This window comes from Passer domesticus, chromosome Z (genome assembly GCF_036417665.1).
Source record: "Passer domesticus isolate bPasDom1 chromosome Z, bPasDom1.hap1, whole genome shotgun sequence".
Classification (NCBI taxonomy): domain Eukaryota; kingdom Metazoa; phylum Chordata; class Aves; order Passeriformes; family Passeridae; genus Passer; species Passer domesticus.
Genome location: NC_087512.1, coordinates 59,948,649 through 59,966,349, shown reverse-complemented (window position 1 = coordinate 59,966,349; position 17,701 = coordinate 59,948,649). Strand labels below are relative to the sequence as shown.

Below are 17,701 nucleotides of genomic sequence, written 5' to 3'. Positions count from 1 at the left end.
TGTGACAGAGAAAAAATTAAAGTAACTCAGTATATGGGTGGATCAGAGAGATTTCAAGGCTTTTTTTTTTCTTCTCATTTTGGTTTGAAATTTTTTTTGGAGGGGTGAATTTCTGCCCCTTTCACTTGTCTATTAACTTTCTATTAATAGCGTATTTTCTACCTTCTCCCCCCACCTCCCTCCACCCCCCCGCCCAAGAACTCTTGTCTCTTAACCATTTTTCTGGACTCCAAACATGTCAGCAAAGAAATCTCAGCACTCCATTCACAAAACTCCATCTCAACATGTAAAGAAGAAAAGCTGTCTTTAAAAAAAGCGAACTTAAAATATTACTGAGTGGGTGAGATCTTGTGGAGGTAAGATGAACTTATATTTAAAAATACTATGGGTAAAATAACCAGGAAATAAATGCTAACTTTTTTCATAAATATATTCACATATGGGTAGGGTTTTTTTGTTGTTTGTTTGGTTTTAGTTTTTTGGGTTTTTTTTTTTGTTTGTTTTTTTTGTTTGTTTGTTTGGTTGGGTTTTTTTTTTTTTTTTTTTTTTTTCTGGTTTTGGTTTTGGTTTTGGGTTTTTGTCTTTGTTTTTGTTTTTTGTTCTGCTTTCCCCTTAGGGGAATTAAGAATGGCAGAAATTAAAAATTGGCTGCCCTGAGATAACAGTGGATAATGTCAGATGACAATTTGCATTTTATGAATATCCAGCCTAAAACAATCTTCTAATCTTTATATTTTACCAAACGTTAAAGACAATACTGAACAATTTTTAATGGGCAAAAATGGTCAAAATTATTAAATTTTTCTCTAGGAGAGAAATTGAATTTTCATGGCTATAGGAGATTGCAGGAAATTTATTTTACATACAAATAATAAATCATAAAAATAATCTTATCAGATTATTCTAGAATCTGAAAGTTCAAAGAAATAGAAATTTCAAAGCCTCTTACACCACTACTTGTACTATCATGTAGACTCCTACTAGTAAAACTTGTGTTTAATTCACACCAGTTATCTTTCTCAAACAGATAATTGAGGTGTTTCTGTGATGCTTCTATGCTACAATTACTGAACTTCTGAAAAAAATGTCATGAGCAGATTTTTATCAAATAAATTGTTACTTTAACTTATGAAAATTTGAACATTCATGCTTAGTGATAATATTCTGTCTCTAGTGCACCTAATTATATACCAGTGTTTCAATAAACATGGAATCTAGAACTAACCATTTTAAAATTTCAGTTTTTATTTGATAAGTGAAACTTTGAGGTGGCCTCTGGCTGCAACTTATGATACAAAGTTTTGTGCCTGGTTTTCAATTTTTTAAAATTTTGCTGTTCACAAGTAGAAAGTGCCTAAAGCATTGGAGGCAGAGATAGTGTATAATTATGTATAAGATATTAAGAAGGCAAGTGTAATCCAAATTTCAAATGTTAATTTGGAATTATTATTATTTTTGAATTTTACATCTGAAATGGACAAATAAATTTTGAAAATGATCTTCCATGAAGCAATAATTTCATACATTTTCAGCGGCCTACAGTTTGTGCTGTGTATGGGTTCAGTTTTTTTTTAAGGTGCTAAAGTATATGAAGCACCTGTCTTGCCAAAAGGTATTAATAAATGCTTCATTCATGTGGGATGCTTATGCAGGTATAGTGGAGGTATGTAAATGGCAAAAGAATAAAGGCAGCATCCTCTTTATTTCCCTTGCAATCCTAATTCTGTTCCCTTCAGAGGAGTTAACTCCTGAGTAACAATAGGAGCAGTGAAAAATTAAGCCTATATATGGCCTTTTAAAAGAAATAAAAAACCCGAGAAAAAACTCAGTCATGCCAGAAGCAAGATTATATTATAATCACGAACTCACCATTTCAGCATAATGGCCTCTTCTTTTTTGCATCAGTTTTCCTTTCCAGTTTTGTGTCTTGAGAAAGTAAAATGCAAGGAATAATTTGTAATAATTTTAAAATCAACCTGTTAGTCCCAGTTGGTGGGCTTACCCTGCAAGATTTTTTTATTAAAAACCAAGAAAATTAGAATTAACTGAAAGGGTGAAGATAGGCACTTCAAAAATTAAAAATTAAGCCCTTGAATCATAAAACTATTCTTCACATTTCACAAGTCATATGTTAGGTGCTTCCAAAAAAAGCCTTCATATAGCGTATGCATAGCATATGTGATAGGCATGTCCTTATATTCTGCAGGCAAAAAGGTTGTATAAAAAATTTAGGCCCAAAATTATTTTGTAAAAAGGATGCAAAGATTAAAGATCATTTCACCTACACAGCTGCCATCTCATTTAGATTTGCATGCAATCTTCAGTAATTATGAACACAAATACATGCATACGCAGACACAGACACACAGACACATACAGTAGGTATGTACTATTCTAGATTGAAGAAAGGTCCTGTATAAATGAAATCTCTATGAACTTCTGTGAGAAGCAACACAACTAAAGAAAAAGATCCATTAGGATGCATTGTTCCAGATTTCAGAGTGCGTATTAAATACTGACAAATACTTTTCTTCCCAAGAGAAAGAAAAAGTCAACTTAAATCAGTTTTGAACATTTATTTCCAAAAAGATTATAGATTTCTGTACTAAGGTATTAACCCACTTTTGCTATTCAGAAGATGACCTTCAATTGAACTGTGAAGAGTAATTGGCAGGAATGTTTCCTGAAAAAGTTTAGTGAGGATATAAGAGATTAATGAACATATTTGTGTTGGACACTCTCCCCTTTATAATATAATCAGAGTGATAGATTAAATACAATTATTTATTGTATTTTTTCATATCATTTGCAATGTTAATTTATATGAGTTTGATATCGCTTTTGTCTTCTAGTTGTGTGTTATTCTGAGAAATCCCTGGGGAAGGAAAGGATTTATATGCTTTGTGTACACATTCTGCAGACTAAGCACTTTGGCATAATTATTTTTGGCATTCACTAACTGATTAAAACATCCAATTTAACTCATGATTAGTAAGATTAAACCTTTTTAATATACCTCAAAAGTAAATTATCATTTGCTACTCAAACATCTCTTTCTGCACAAGTCTCTAATACAACTGTTATTTTATTTTGTTAATGTACCATTTAACAAGGATTCCCTTTTATTTCTTTCTCTGGGCAAAACTGCCTTTTCTTTTTTAGAGGTAGGAAAAAAGATGAACTGGAAGCTGACTATGCTAGTACATATCTTTCTAATGTCATACCTCTTAGAAGTTACCTCTTTCATTTGTGTGTGTGTGTTCTGTACAGACTCAGCTGTTAAAGAAGACATGTCCTTGCTTTGTGTTTACTTGATGTACAGACAAATGTACAAACAGCTCTTAGGAGGAAATAATATTTTAAAAAATAATTTGCATGACTCAGAAGAATATTATGCAGGCTCTTATTTAATTTCTTAATATTTTATTTTTAGGAAAAGTTACATTTTAATTTTGCAAGGAAGCTATTTGAAAGCGTATCCTAAATACGCCTTAGCAGTGAAACTTGAAGGGAAGAAAAATCGTCTCTCTGAGAGAATGAAAAACCCTCTTCAGCCATACATGAGGAACGAAACATTTTTTGCAGAACCCAAAACAGCAGGAGCACCCAGAAAGTTATTGCTGGAAATAAAATTACACTGTGCTTTTGATCAGCACAAATAGCGTTCTCTGCTTACCTAGGACCAACATGGAAGTCTAAGACAGCCATAGGACAGCCATCATAAATATAAGGCAAAGCGGTGAGCATAGGTTTTGCAGAGTGTTAATTATCTAGATTTTGTTCAATTAGCTCAGAATGATGTACCTGAGATGAAAGAGGCCTTGTTTTAGAAAAAATTGGGTCAACTTGGCTTTCTTATGTAAGTGATACCACTTACATGATGCCACGTATCCAAGGTTTTATCACCAAAGCAGTTCCCTGAAAGAATTGCATCTGACCTACATAAAATATACTTTTGTGATCAGTGCTCTTAATGTTTCAAAACAGAGGCAAAAGTTGGGCAACAGTTCAGAAAATGTTCAACCTGAAATAAGCCGACTTTCAGAATTAGTACATGTTTCCCTTATTTGTCTTTCCACAGAGAAAAGGGTGTCATAGAAACAAGCATCAGAGTTTAGAAACTTGAAAATATAACTCTTTGTATCTAGTAAAACCAAAGAAACAGCTTCTGAGAAGGCAGCTCTAGGCAGCTCTCCATGCCCAGCCAAGTTCATTAGCAGGCTGCAATCTTGGCAGTGATGCAATATGCCATTACCCTCTGCTTTAACTGATTTATTTGAAGCACAGGAAGAAAAGTCAAGACTGGACACAGAAAGAAACAATTGTTTTTGGCGTGTTGTGGTGGAGTATACAGGTAGAGGTGCCTTCTAGCCTAGCTGCTGAAGGGAAAACAAGTACAAATATCTATGCCTTGGCTGTTAGGGTCTGATTATAAGCACTGTGCTAGAGAATTCATGGATTATTCATGTGTAATTACAGATAGCTATTGTGCTCTTTTAAATCATCCCTATAGCCCATTATGGCCCATAACAACTGAAATAGCAATTGTCATAGTAAGGGTTGGGCTCTGTCATAGAGTGTAGGCTCTAATCAATAATGATGAATTGCAAAATTTAACATCAAGCCAGAGAAAGTCTAGTTGCCTCTTGCCATAAATCTGTGCAAATATCAAGTTGTGCAGCTGCTGTATCTGGAAATCTAAAAGGCAACACTCTCCCTCCACCCCCTATACATGCACTTCTATAAAAGTTGAAAAAGGAGAAATGTGCAATATGTCCATTCTAATAATTCACATGCTGTTAAGTCACTTTTCTATTTATTCAAAGCAGGGTGAACCCTAGGTTGTTTTCAAGGTCAATTCCAGGTGAAAGGGGGGTCATCTGGAGGCCACCTCGACTCCCATGCAGGTCAATAATGTCTCCTCGCTGCCCCAGAAGACAAGCTGCTCACACCCAATCAATCCACAAACGCTCCTGCGCACCCAGTGTAATGAACAGTGAATAAATGTAGCCTATCATCACAAAACATGCTTTTTAAGTACCTTCCCTTTTCATGTAAAACCTCTAGCTGTCAAATTCTACATTCACTCATCCAGCGGTGAGTAGCAAAAGTGAGAAATCAGGCTCTCATTGGGGTTGGTAAAAGGTCACTGCTGACAGACACGGAGGTTAAACTGCCGAGTTAAAATACTGTTCATTACCCACTGCAGCTTTTTGCTAACTACACTTCTTTGTGTTACAGTCAAGCAGTACATCAATATGCTCCTCCTCCTAATTCATTAACAATTGTTGAATTGTACAGGAGGGGGAAAAAGGAGGATTGATCTTTTATACCATTTTAAAATCTCTTTTCCATGTCAAATACTTTTACATCTTTATCCACTCTGTATTAAATACTCTGCTTACAGCCTGTGCTGTCTGTTTGAACAATTATCATTATAGGTACAATTCCTGAAGGTAGAGATGGCCAGTTCATGTGAAACCCCAAAGGTCTGGGGCTGCTCAAGCAATGGTTTCTTTTCTCTTACGCTTTTTATTAATTGCCCTTAGCATAGTGACATCTGTATAATGGCAAACTAAAAATTTTACGTCACAATTGTGTCATATTAAAAGAGGTTTGTACAAAAGAAATGCGTCTCCTCCAGATGAAGCAAATTGGTTGAAACCAGATGTAGTATGCTAAATCAATATTTAGCTGAAATAAAATGCCTATGTCCTGATCGTGCTGACTGGTTTAGTTCTTCATCAAATGCTATCCTTGGTGTTGATCTCAAGACACTCCCTAGTCTAATATGTTATTAAGAAATTATTAATATCTGCATTTTTCCACCATGAAAAAAAATTTAATATATCCAAAAGATATTTAGAGCAGCAAGGAATCATTCGAGCTCAAATGGAAACAGCAGTGAAGGTTTCATTTGTACTGAAGGCAATGATTTGGTGGGAATTCTTAACAGTAAGGACCGAGTTCCCAAAATGAAACTCCATTCTTTGATTAATTAATAAGTAGATGTGATTCCCATTATTGAAATGCAAAGATTTTGTATTCAAAAATAAACATCTTCTGAAAATTATTCTCACAAAGCAATAGAAAAATTCTCTCTAATCATGAATAAAGTAACGTTTATTTATGCACACATTATAACAATATTTTTGACTCATCAAATTACCATTATCTATTTAAATCTCAAAAAAATGCATTCAGAAATATCTGCAGGAAAATATATCTTTTTTTCTTTCTCTATGCTTTTTCTCTCAGTGGGACTGAAAATAAAATGTTATGACTTAAATCACAAGAGGCTAACATCATTTTTAGCAACAAGGGCTGCATAATTTCAAGACTGTGAGTGAGTGGCTGTCTTTAACTAAAATGTTTCAGTTCTGTGCGTATATAGGTACATAAATAATTCAGAATTAATCCCTGCAGAGGGGACAATGGGAATCGTAAATTATCCATGTGCCGTCCTCAGTGTTAGAGGCAATGAACCTATAGTAACAAACTATGAGTGTTACTCATTACATACATTTCACAGACACCTTAACCTTTTGAATATTAATTTCCCTCCGCAGCTTGTAGCGAGATGGCATAATTCCCTTCCCCTTCCCCTTCCCCTTCCCCTTCCCCTTCCCCTTCCCCTTCCCCTTCCCCTTCCCCTTCCCTCTTTCTCCTTCTCCCTCCCTCTCACATTTCCTGAACAACATATGAGTTCAGTTAAGCTATTTAGAGGTTGTGATTGTTGAGGGAATATTGATTATATTACCAACTAAATATTTACCAGAGAGCAGATTTTAAAGGCTAGATTATTTTTTTGGCAAAATTACATGCTGAAAAATTACATCAGAGCTTGTGTGTGTGTAGAATAACTGGCCTAGCTCTTTGGAGCAGTCTGATGCACGTAAATCCTGAGTCGTGGCTATTTTTAAACACCAGCAGTATTTTTGAACCCTTATCATAAGTGCCACAATCATTTTATGGTATCTAAGGTGTCCAAGTTTCCCATCGGAAAGGTGGAAAGTGTATGTCATCAAAATTCAAGAGATATCGCACTAATATAGCTTTCAACCTAACATTTTTTTCTCTGACAGGATGTTCTGGTTTTGTTCTGTTTGCTTGGTTTTTTAGACTCTAAATATGGCATATAAGAATATTTTCCCCAAAAAACTGGATTCAGAAGGAGATATTAAGAAACTCACAACAAAAACCTGCTTCTTGGCCAAAGTCAGGAAACAAATTATACTGACACTTGCACATTTTATGTTTAGCTGAAATGATAGCCTGGCTGTTCTGTAAATCTTAACTTCTCTTAAGGAACTCTACTGGGGCTTTTCATAAGAGCGTTTAGAGGATCAATATCCATTTGGTAAGCTCATGATGCTATTTCTGTTAAAAAGCGGAACAGAACAATACTGTCAGGAGGTTAATCCCCTGATTTCAATGGGACTTTATTCACATGAATAAGAGCTTCAAATTCAGGCTAAGGTGTGTTAGATGAATATTATGTATTTCCTACTTCTATGTATATTCATATATTTTTTTGTAAACTTCTACAGCTGCTTTGATAGCTGTAGAAGTTTACATAAATGCTGGGTTAAGTAGATGTTTGGTCAAACCCAATAAAAGGTAATAATTTTTTTTGCAGGTGCATCCAGAGAAATGATTTGCTGTTAGTTAAAGTTATCTCCATGTGTGCTGATTTTGGATGGGGTAGATTAATTGTCTTCATAGTGCTTGTGTTTTTGATTTCTCCTGAACACAGAATTAATAATATTTGTTATTGCTGAGCAGAACTTACACAGAGCCAGGACCTTTCCTGTTGTTTGTATTACCACACTGGCCAGGAAATTGGGGTGCAAGGGACATTGTAGGGAGGCATAGCTGGGGCAGGTGGCACAAATTTATCAGAGGGATATTCCAGACCATATGACATCATGGTCAGAATGTAAAATGAGGTAAAGAAAGAGGATAGGGGGACATTTGGAGTGGTGGCATTTGTCTTCCCAAGTATCCATTCTACTTGATGTAGCCCTGCTCTCCTGGAGATGGCTGAAAACCTGCCTGCCATTGGAAGGAGTGAATTAATTCCTTGCTTTACTTTCTTTGTGTTTGTGGCTTTTACTTTTGCTATTAAATTATCTTCATCTCAACTTTTCTAGCTGCTACCTTTCTAGCTGCTACCTTTTCCATTCTGTTGTTGATCCCGCTCGTGTGGCAGTGGGTGAATGGCTGCATAGGGCTTGGTTGGGCTTAAACTACCACATACATACACTAGACATGCTAGTACACAAAAGTATTTTTGTGCTTAGCAAGGAAGATAACTTTAAACAGATTTAGCTTTTTAAATTTTTTGAGCATAAACAATTCAGATGCCAAGTTTCTACATGATGACAGAACAGGATTTAAAGTGACACCTTGTCACCTCGTAAAATTCCACTGAAATATACCAATTTATTCCATTTATTGGAATACAAAAACTTTTTCTCCACTGTATTCAGAAAATTATGTCAGAGAATACACTGATCAGAAATCATGCTAACAAAATATTAAGTAGATTTTCAGGCAGAAAAAATGAGTATAAAGCACTAACAAACCAAGGTTGTTCTGCTATGTTAAGGAGAAATGGGAAAAAGTTATGTGTAGAATTTATATAAAATGAAATTGCAATAATTGTATGCTAAAAAAAATCATGTTAACTTATTTGACTGAGTTAGATGGTTTCTTTTCTTAGAGGAAGAATCCTCATAAACCACAGCCCAATTATTAAATTTTCCTTACTAATTATGGAAAGTACTCATTTCTTGGCCTCAAGCACTAGATGATGTATCTCTGAAGGGCAATGCAAGATTTATCATAATCTGTGACTCTCTTTATTTAATAAGAATAAAAATAAATACTTCAGTCAAGACTGATACATTCTCGTATATATTACATCTCAAAGCATTTTCTTATGTGAGGTTGTTTCAAAGATTGGGGTACTAACAAAACGCAACAAGGTCCAAGTACAGCTAAAGAACAAATTGTTCACTAGCTCCAACAATGATTTTCTATGGCCCACCATAACCTGGTTTAATCACAACATGGAGGTATTATCTGCCATGATTCATTTAAAGAAAGCATTTAAACACAATTACATATAATCTTAGATAATCCTGTAAATGCATGTAGTTAATCTGGTTTCATGTTCATTCAATGAATATCCTGAAGTAGTGGGTAGGAGGTGACTAAAAGGAGATGGACAATATCAAGGAAGAGCTAAAGAACTGATCTGGCACACATAAAGTATACTGGATTCTGCAGTGGGGTTAAGAAGGTTATTTTCCTCCTTGAAAAAAAGAATAATCAATACAAAAATTTCTCTCTGATAGTAGAAAAAGCAGCCCTTGGAAGATGTTTTTCTATGTCCACATCTTACTTTGAGCAATGTATTAGAGGTGGGATTCACCTCCTAGCCCTGTTTAGTATTTCCTTTTTCATAAATTTTTTTTTTGCTTATTTGCCACACAGTGAACTCTACAAAAGCATTGTGGTAAAACCTGTAAGATAGTCAAGCAAGTTTCTGTGTAGAGAAAAAAAAAATTCTGTCCTGTGATGGCAGAACATAATTCTGTTCATAGTTCTCACCTTTCATAAATCCATAGTTCTCACCTTTGATAAATTAATTCAAAGACCACAGCCATACACTATTATTTTTAATACACTGAATGTCCATTTAGTCTACAATCAGTCCTGGCATGCAAAAGGGAAGCTAACAAAATCTCAAAATCCTCTCTTCCATTGCTTTTGGAAAAAAAGAAAACCAAGTAATAATAGAGAACATAAACTTGAAATTGAACCTTGAACAATAAAGTAGGTCAGATTAGGATTAACATCAATTTTTATTAACAGGATATACTCTATATCCAATATATATCAATATATTGAAAACACATGCAGCCATTTCCAAACTAAAACTACTCACTCAGCCATCTGTATTTTTACAGTTTTCTTCTGAAGTCCCAACTGTCCGATGACACAGGCCCAGGCACAGAATAATCATGTTTCAGGCGCTACACCTTAGGATAATGAAAATAGGTAAATCTCCAAGTAATCCCATCAGACAACTTAATTTTTCTGTAAATTGAAATTAAAGTCTGTAACCTTGAGGTAAACATTATTTCTCAGTTGCAAAAAGATATATTTTAGACTAGGTTTTAATACTTTGGAAATGAAAGCATTAAAAAAGTTTGGGGTTTTGTTTGTTTGATTTTTTTCCTCAGAGGAAGAAGAAACAAAAACCCTAATCCCTTAAAAAGGTGTTCAGAAACTCATAAGAAAAGGTGAATTGAGTAACTAAACAGAGCAAATGTATCAACAGTAAAACTGGCTGATTTGGCTGGTAGGTTTTGAAAAAAAATTAAGAATGTAAGTACAAACCTCTTACTTTATAAATTTATAAATTTATAAAATTCACATAGTTCAAATTATACACTAAACTGGAGATAGTGTAGAAAGTAAAGAGACATGGCTATCCAGAAGTCAGAAAAAAATTAATTACTTCAGAGTTGTTGGATTTTCAGGAACTACCAAAAGAAGTAACTCGACATCTGGTTTCAGATGCTGTGAGTGAAGGCAAACTCAGGACTCATCTCAAAAAAAATATATTATGAAGTATATTAAAATTATAAGAGGCTATTTTGATGGTGGTTTTAATTATGGTTTTTATGCAGCAAGCTAATTAATAAACAACATAAAATTTATCAATTTTCACAAGTGCCTCATCAAGCAAAGAACTGGTGGGGCACCATCAAGTTACTTAAAGGCTCTAGTACTCAGTTGTAAAATTTGCCTAAGTGTTTGATTCTCTGAATTAAAAAAACCACATTTAAACAGAATGGCGGAACTGCTACAACACTTAAAAACTACAAAAAAAAAATATATATGATGACAGGAGGTAGAGTGGTGTTTAGGTCATGACTGCTTCATAATTGATGAAGTTTAGGGGGAAAAAATCATGACACAGACAGTAAAGGCTATTATGAGGACCTAAATATTAGGTCCTCATAGCCTCAGGGGAATGCTTGTTTTAATTACCTAGATTATTTTCTTTTCCAAACTCCCCTAGTTCATTTTAATTTAGTTTTCAGGGATAAATTTCTGGATCCTTGGTTATGTTCAAAGAAAATCTTTCTTTCATTTATGATCCCACTTCACTGCATCATCACAACTTTTGAAAAAGATCTTTAGATGGTCAAGTACAATATCTTTTTAGCTTAATTTTTCCCTTTCAGAATATTCATTAAAATGTCACTATCATTTAAATAGAATATAATTACATATGACATTGTGCTAGTGAACCAAATATCTGGATCAAATGTTGCACTGTTGTCAGAAGCACTTTTTTCCTATTCCTTCCCTCCATAAGCAGGTGCAAAAATCAGAAGGTTGTGAACACCTGCACTGAACCTAGTGTATTTTCTATTTTATTAGAAAACCCATCAATAAAACATCATGCTTTCCTCTTTGTGAGGGGATACCCTACTCTCTGCCTTTCACTTTTTGTTAGTTTGTTTGCTACTGTTGAATGATTGTTGGCTGCACAGTGGAAAGGGCATTCCTTTACGACTTTAAAGGCAAAGCAGAAAATATGACATTAAAAGGCTGGCTTGGATCTGATTGATGCACTCTTATATTTGAAGTTCACGCACAGCTTTGTGCTAGAAAACCAGGGTCAGTCCATTCAGTCCTTTAATGAGACTGTGCATGAACACTTGCAGCTTTATAGGCCTTGTTTTAATCAGAGACTGAGAAACATTCCTGACTGATAGTCTTCAGGATCAGATCCAGACAGAAAATAACATCCTCAATTTGGCCTCTGAAGGTGGGTTGAGCAAATCTTTGTGATGTATTGGAGTATTTGCTGAGTGCAAGCACACATGATATAGTTCCTGTTTCTGTCGGCAAATAAAAATTTTTCACTCAACAGGAATAATCAGAGCTAACTCGAGAGGAGAAATAACAAAAGCTCAACAGCCCTTAGCAACTCAGCATGGCATAGAGGGATTTAAGACTTTAGCATTTTATCTCTATCAGTATGAAAATGTATGAGGAAGTCTGAACTTTGGAAGTGCAAATAAACACATTTAACACATTATAAACCACCCATTCTATGACTCTTGGGTCTTTTTCTATTTTTTAACTTTTCTAGCCTCCATCTCCTAAAATAATAAAGCTGGTTCATTAATTTGGATTTAGCTAAAATCAAATTGTTTTGACACAGTTACTTTGAAGGTAAGAGAGTAAGGGTTCACAATATATTTTTCTAAAATGATAAGGGAGAAAAATCATGTTCTTCTTTTCATAATGTTTTTCCTTGCAGCTCCTGTTTACTTCCCATCTCTTTGCTGAGAGATGAATCCAACCCAGTGCTTGAATTTGCTGAGACTATGAGGGCATTAAAAACGCTAGGTATCTTACCTAAATCTAAGGTAGATAGCTGCATTTTGCAGAAGTAAAAATCACTGAAATTTAAACTAAAATTTTTTCTTTTTAAACTTTTTAAACTTTTCTTTTTTCTTTTCCAAAGACTGTTTCTATAGTGAAACATTTGTGATTATAAACCACATGCATTGACAAAGTACTTCCTAGGAAGAAAGGTAAAGAGAAAGAGAAAGCAGAGAAAAGATAGAGAAAAAAGAGAAAAAAGAGAAAAAAGAGAAAAAAGAGAAAAAAGAGAAAAGGAGGAATTTTTTTACGCAGCATAGTACACCATTTAAGAAACATAAGAAAAATAAATTCACAACCTTATAGTAACATTGAAAATCATTTGAAACACTGAAATTTTCATACAGTTTCTCATTCTGATTCCATGTCATCCCTATATCACTATATTTGCTTTCTATATTACATTTTTCTTCTTTAATCTGCAACAGTTGCATCTTGTCCATGTACTATTATCTATGCTGTTACAGCAAGCACAGATGTATTCCTGCCTCCTCTGAGCTGCAATCTAGGGGTGGACATCACAACCTCCTGCACTTGTATGCCATCCCTGTGCCATTTTCTCCTCCCATGGAAATGTTCTAAAAAGTATTTCTTCATAACAGCAAGAAAACAAGAGTGGATTTCATAGCCAAGTAAATAAATAACAAGGAAAAAAATGAAAAAAGAAAAGAAAGTATGCAGTCTGCCCTAAATTTAGAATTACTTTTTTGGTTTACGCCAGATTTCTCTTTAAAACACAGTTTTTGACAGAGATGTATTGTGTAAGCTATGAAGGAAGAGACTGCTTCTATGTGGAGCAATTCAGAAATGTAGATTTAGAAAATCAAGCTTATAATGGGAAATGTAATTAACTCTAAAATTAATCACGAGCCTGAAATAAACTAGTGAATTCCTTCAAACTGACAGATTTAGAATTCCAAATGGTATATTTCAGTTTCTCTACCAGCATTTGCAAAGGCTTTACCTGTTAGCAATGATTTTGATGTCAAATGCCAGGCTCTTAGGATCACTATTAGTTTTCATTCCTGGTAAGATTCTTTTCCACTACTTTTTGCATACAACTACAAGAAACTTTTACTGAATAGATCTAGCTGCTAACCACTTACTCAGAGCTGAAAGCAGCAATCTGCTATGAATCATTCTGTGGGTATTAGAATACAATGAGTTCTTTCACATCTATTGGTTTAATTATTTCTCTCTAGATAATATCCCTTATTTCAATTACAATGTTTATCTTTTGAAAGCAACTTACCCTCCCCCTAATTGCAGTATTCGTAGAAACACCTGGCAATTTTTTCCTTCATACTTTACAGCTCAGTATGAAAAACATCATCCTTAAATCTTTGCTATCTCATGGGCCACAACACTGAAGAACGTAAATATTGTTGCCTAGACCATAATTTACTGTCCACATCAACCTGACTTATGACAGACATGGCATTCCCATTTTTAAGTCCTTTCCAGAGTGTTCCAGATGGTGCATTGTATTTCCTAAGGGCAGATGTTGAATTTGAGTAGCAGTCTCCAGCTACAATACAAAGATTCCCTAAAATGAGGCAGTTCAATCATCCAGCTGCAATGTGGCCAAGTCTTCAGTGAATAGCATATCTGAGGACTTTGCTTAGAGACAGGAGAAGTTCAAGCTGAAGAATGAAATCCAAATCAGCTGTATCATGAGGAAAAGCCTTCTTTCAACCAGGGAGTTTGCAAATATTGAGATCAGGGGTGTGCTACTTTGATTCTGGAAATAAGAAAAACTTTTTTTAATGATCCTCATGGATTCCTTCAAATTCAGGATATTCTATGATTCTATAAACACTGTAATTGACCCACTTACATTAACTTAATCTTAAGGAGAGGATCTCCTGCATTATCTACATCCTCATGGAAATCAGCCTACTGCCGTTTGCTTAAGGAAACATCAACAGCACTGAGCTTCCTCCTGGATTTCCCTTCTCATTTCAAGAATGAGAATTGCTTCACACAGCTCTGCCCTGAGAGAGCTGTACTGAGGAAATTTGGAAATATAGGAAAAATTACCTCTGCTCAAAACCAACATAAAACCATTCTTTTACTTATTTGAGAGACCAAAACATTTCAAAAAATATCAGATCATGTTTCAGTTATTTGGAATTCTACTGAACAGGAAAAATGAATTATGATGTTCTTTTTGTTTAGAAAGCTGATATTTGTCTAATGTTCTATTTTCCTTTGGAAACAATCATCTTCCCACTCCTCCTTTTTAAAATTACCTTAGGGCTTGCTTGATTTCTTGGTGACTTTCCAGTTTTTATATCTTCTCTAGCCAGACATCCAAAAAGTCCTATAGTTGTAGCCTTAGTTCACTCAGAGTTGCCATAAACGTAAATCTCCATACATAAATCCCAGCATCTCGTGCCCCTATAAAAAGTTTATAATCTAATAGAGTGCCTTCCCTTTCATATAATTTTTCTAACATCCGTTCCATCTAAAAAAATCAGATCTTATTTGTTTAAATATTAGTCTCATGTTACATTAAGAAAAGTCCCATTGCAAACATTATTAGTGAAATATCTGTTAGAGGGCAGTTCAAAACAGCCCTGTACTTTTGAATAGCCTGTAAATGATTCAGTTATATATATTAGTAAACTGAAAATAAAGGATCAGAGAGAAGAAAAGGTGAAATATGGTGAGTTATGGGGGGATATGATTTAAAAACAGCTCTTATTCCACAGTTACTAACCACCTATTTGTCTTCTCCCTCTTCCTGAATTGTATTTAGTGATATACATGATTCTTCCCTCAAGAATCACAGGGAAGCAATAAATGTGTGGATGAAGTAATAAAGGATACAAGAGCATTAAAAGGTCTTGTCTAAGGAGAAATTAGCATGCTTGCAAACACAGGGTCAAATTCCCCTATTAATATCAGCAGTGAAGCTTATTTAAAATCATTGCAGATAAGTAACAAAACAGAAGAAAATGTGCCTGTAAAAGCTGTCAGGATCCGTGTGCTGTGTAATGTGTGAACCTGCTTCTCTTTTCAATCCAATCATTTACTTTCTCTAATGAAGCAACTTATGAGGACACTCACAGTGCAATTGCAGTGATATCTGCCTATAATAATACAACATAATATAGCATCACCAAAACTCTTTTCCACATTATCAAAGTACATAATAAATCACACATCAGAAATGCTACTTTACCCAAATATTTGTATGGTTGTGTGAGCAGCACACAGACCTGTCAATACTTCCATAAGAAGAAATATCTAATATAAACAAAAAATGAATTATTGAGATACTTTTATTTAAACAAGTATAAATAAAAATAATTTTTGATGCTATTATAACAAGGTTAGTGAAATTATACCATGAGTTCACATTTTATTAATGCAATAGAGGATGAACAGACATCCTGAAAGAGAAAGAGCCAGCAAGACCCAAACTTAAGCATATATGAAGCACAATATATTAGACAGGCATCAAGTTATTAAAGCATAGCAAGTAAGGATTAAAAGGAGCATGCTTTCCACTCTTAGACAAGCATCAGTAATAAATCACTTCTCTCCAAATAGAAATGTTTCTTAGTCAAATAATGGAAAAAAGGGGAAAAAAAAGGAAAAAGCAAAGGTCTAACTGCCATGTACACTCAATTTATATGTCATGTCTTATTAGAACCCAATAAGTGGAATGTCTGTTTTCCTCCTTTGGTTGAGCCATCACATTTGTCAAAATTTTATGATAATTCATTCCATCATTCCTCAGATATTTGAATGGCAGACAGTCATTGGGAAAAAAAAATCCCTGTAATCCTACTATTCATATTAAACTGCCTCTAGAGAGTTTTTTAAAGTACACCACATCATGGTAGGAGCAGAGCCCTAAACTTCTTAATTTCATTTATGATTTGCTGCCTTTTTGGAAAATGACAATAAATTGGCCCTCTACTATTCTTGACCTCTTGACTTTTGAACTCTGGCTGCCCATGCCTCAACTTTGCTTGTTTAAGTCAGCAGCTATCATACCACTCTGATCCTCTCCCAGAGGGTCTGGAGATTTAAGTTTCCTGAACGGTTAAGCTCCCCCTCTAGTGTTCACTGCTCATCACATTATTCCTCTGAGAAAGGAAGAGACATGTCACTTCAGTCACTTCATAACTTCTCACATAGATGTCTTCTTATTTATAGCTTAAGACTTTAATGGCAGTAGCAGGAAAGAGTAAACAGAAACCTTTAAATGTTTTTTTTTTTTTATTTGGCTTCTTTCAGCTAATTTTGTAAGAACAAACAGAAAATATCAATGAAGATCTAGTCTGAAATTAGTGTAAAAAATGCCTGATATTTCAGAAAAAAAAAAAAGAAAAAGAAAAAAAGAAAAACAACAACAACAAAAATCCAGTGGCATGCAAAATATCTGAAATAATCAGGGTTTAGAAGGCAAAAAATATTATCTCTATTTGTTCATAGGTGACTGAGTTAATAATTGAAAATCAGGTGTGAAAAATTTTCATTTAAGAGCTCATTTCTAATGAAATATGGGAAGGGTTTCTCACATATCTCTTTTCTTGCTAAGTCTTGTTAGTGATCTGCAAAATAAATCCTTTTTTGCTTGAGGGTCAACATGTTCATATATATACAAGCATATTGATGATTAGGATTTGCATTCAAGAAACAAAATCTAAATGAACATAATTTAGTTATAATAATCAAAATCTGGAAACCAAACAGGTTAAAAGTTCGGTGTCTTTGTTAAACACAGCCTTGGACCCACATCTAGACACAACCCAGAATTTATTGTACTGTGAAACACTGAAAAAATAAATCCCAGCATTTTAAATGAGAGTATGTCAGCATATCATCTGTAAAGCTGATTTGATTTAACTTTAAATGCATGGTGTTTTAGTTAAAGCAAAAAATGTACAAGAAGCCCCTGCCTTCAAGTCCCTCTTTGCAAATCCAGAACACAGAAAACCCCCAAGCAAAACAAACTCTTCACAAAATATTACTAAAAATTTTATTAAAAATTCAAAGCACAAATGATAATCTGTGACAGAAAATATTTTGGTTTTTATTAGACTGGACAATTTTTCTTAACTGGTATCTACCTGTGATTGAGGTATGCAATACTTTTCTTGTAGCAGCCATTTTTTAACTGCACAGGAAAAAAAAAAATTGAACAGATCAGATGTCAGCTGAAACCACAATTTTTGTTGTGTTTCAGATATGAAAACATCTATTAAAT

General features: G+C 34.3%; 1 long non-coding RNA gene across 3 annotated transcripts in view; it reads left to right on the top strand.

Annotated features, from left to right (window-relative positions):
• The window catches only part of LOC135290874 (uncharacterized), a 33,407-nt gene that overhangs the window by 1,512 nt on the left and 14,194 nt on the right, over nucleotides 1-17,701 (top strand). For 2 of the 3 annotated variants that reach the window (XR_010353700.1, XR_010353701.1), the window contains exon 2: nucleotides 199-356. This is a non-coding gene — a long non-coding RNA (uncharacterized LOC135290874). Of the gene's footprint in view, nucleotides 1-198; nucleotides 357-3,433; nucleotides 5,464-17,701 lie in introns of those variants that run through there. The other variant, XR_010353699.1, reaches the window with a different exon arrangement.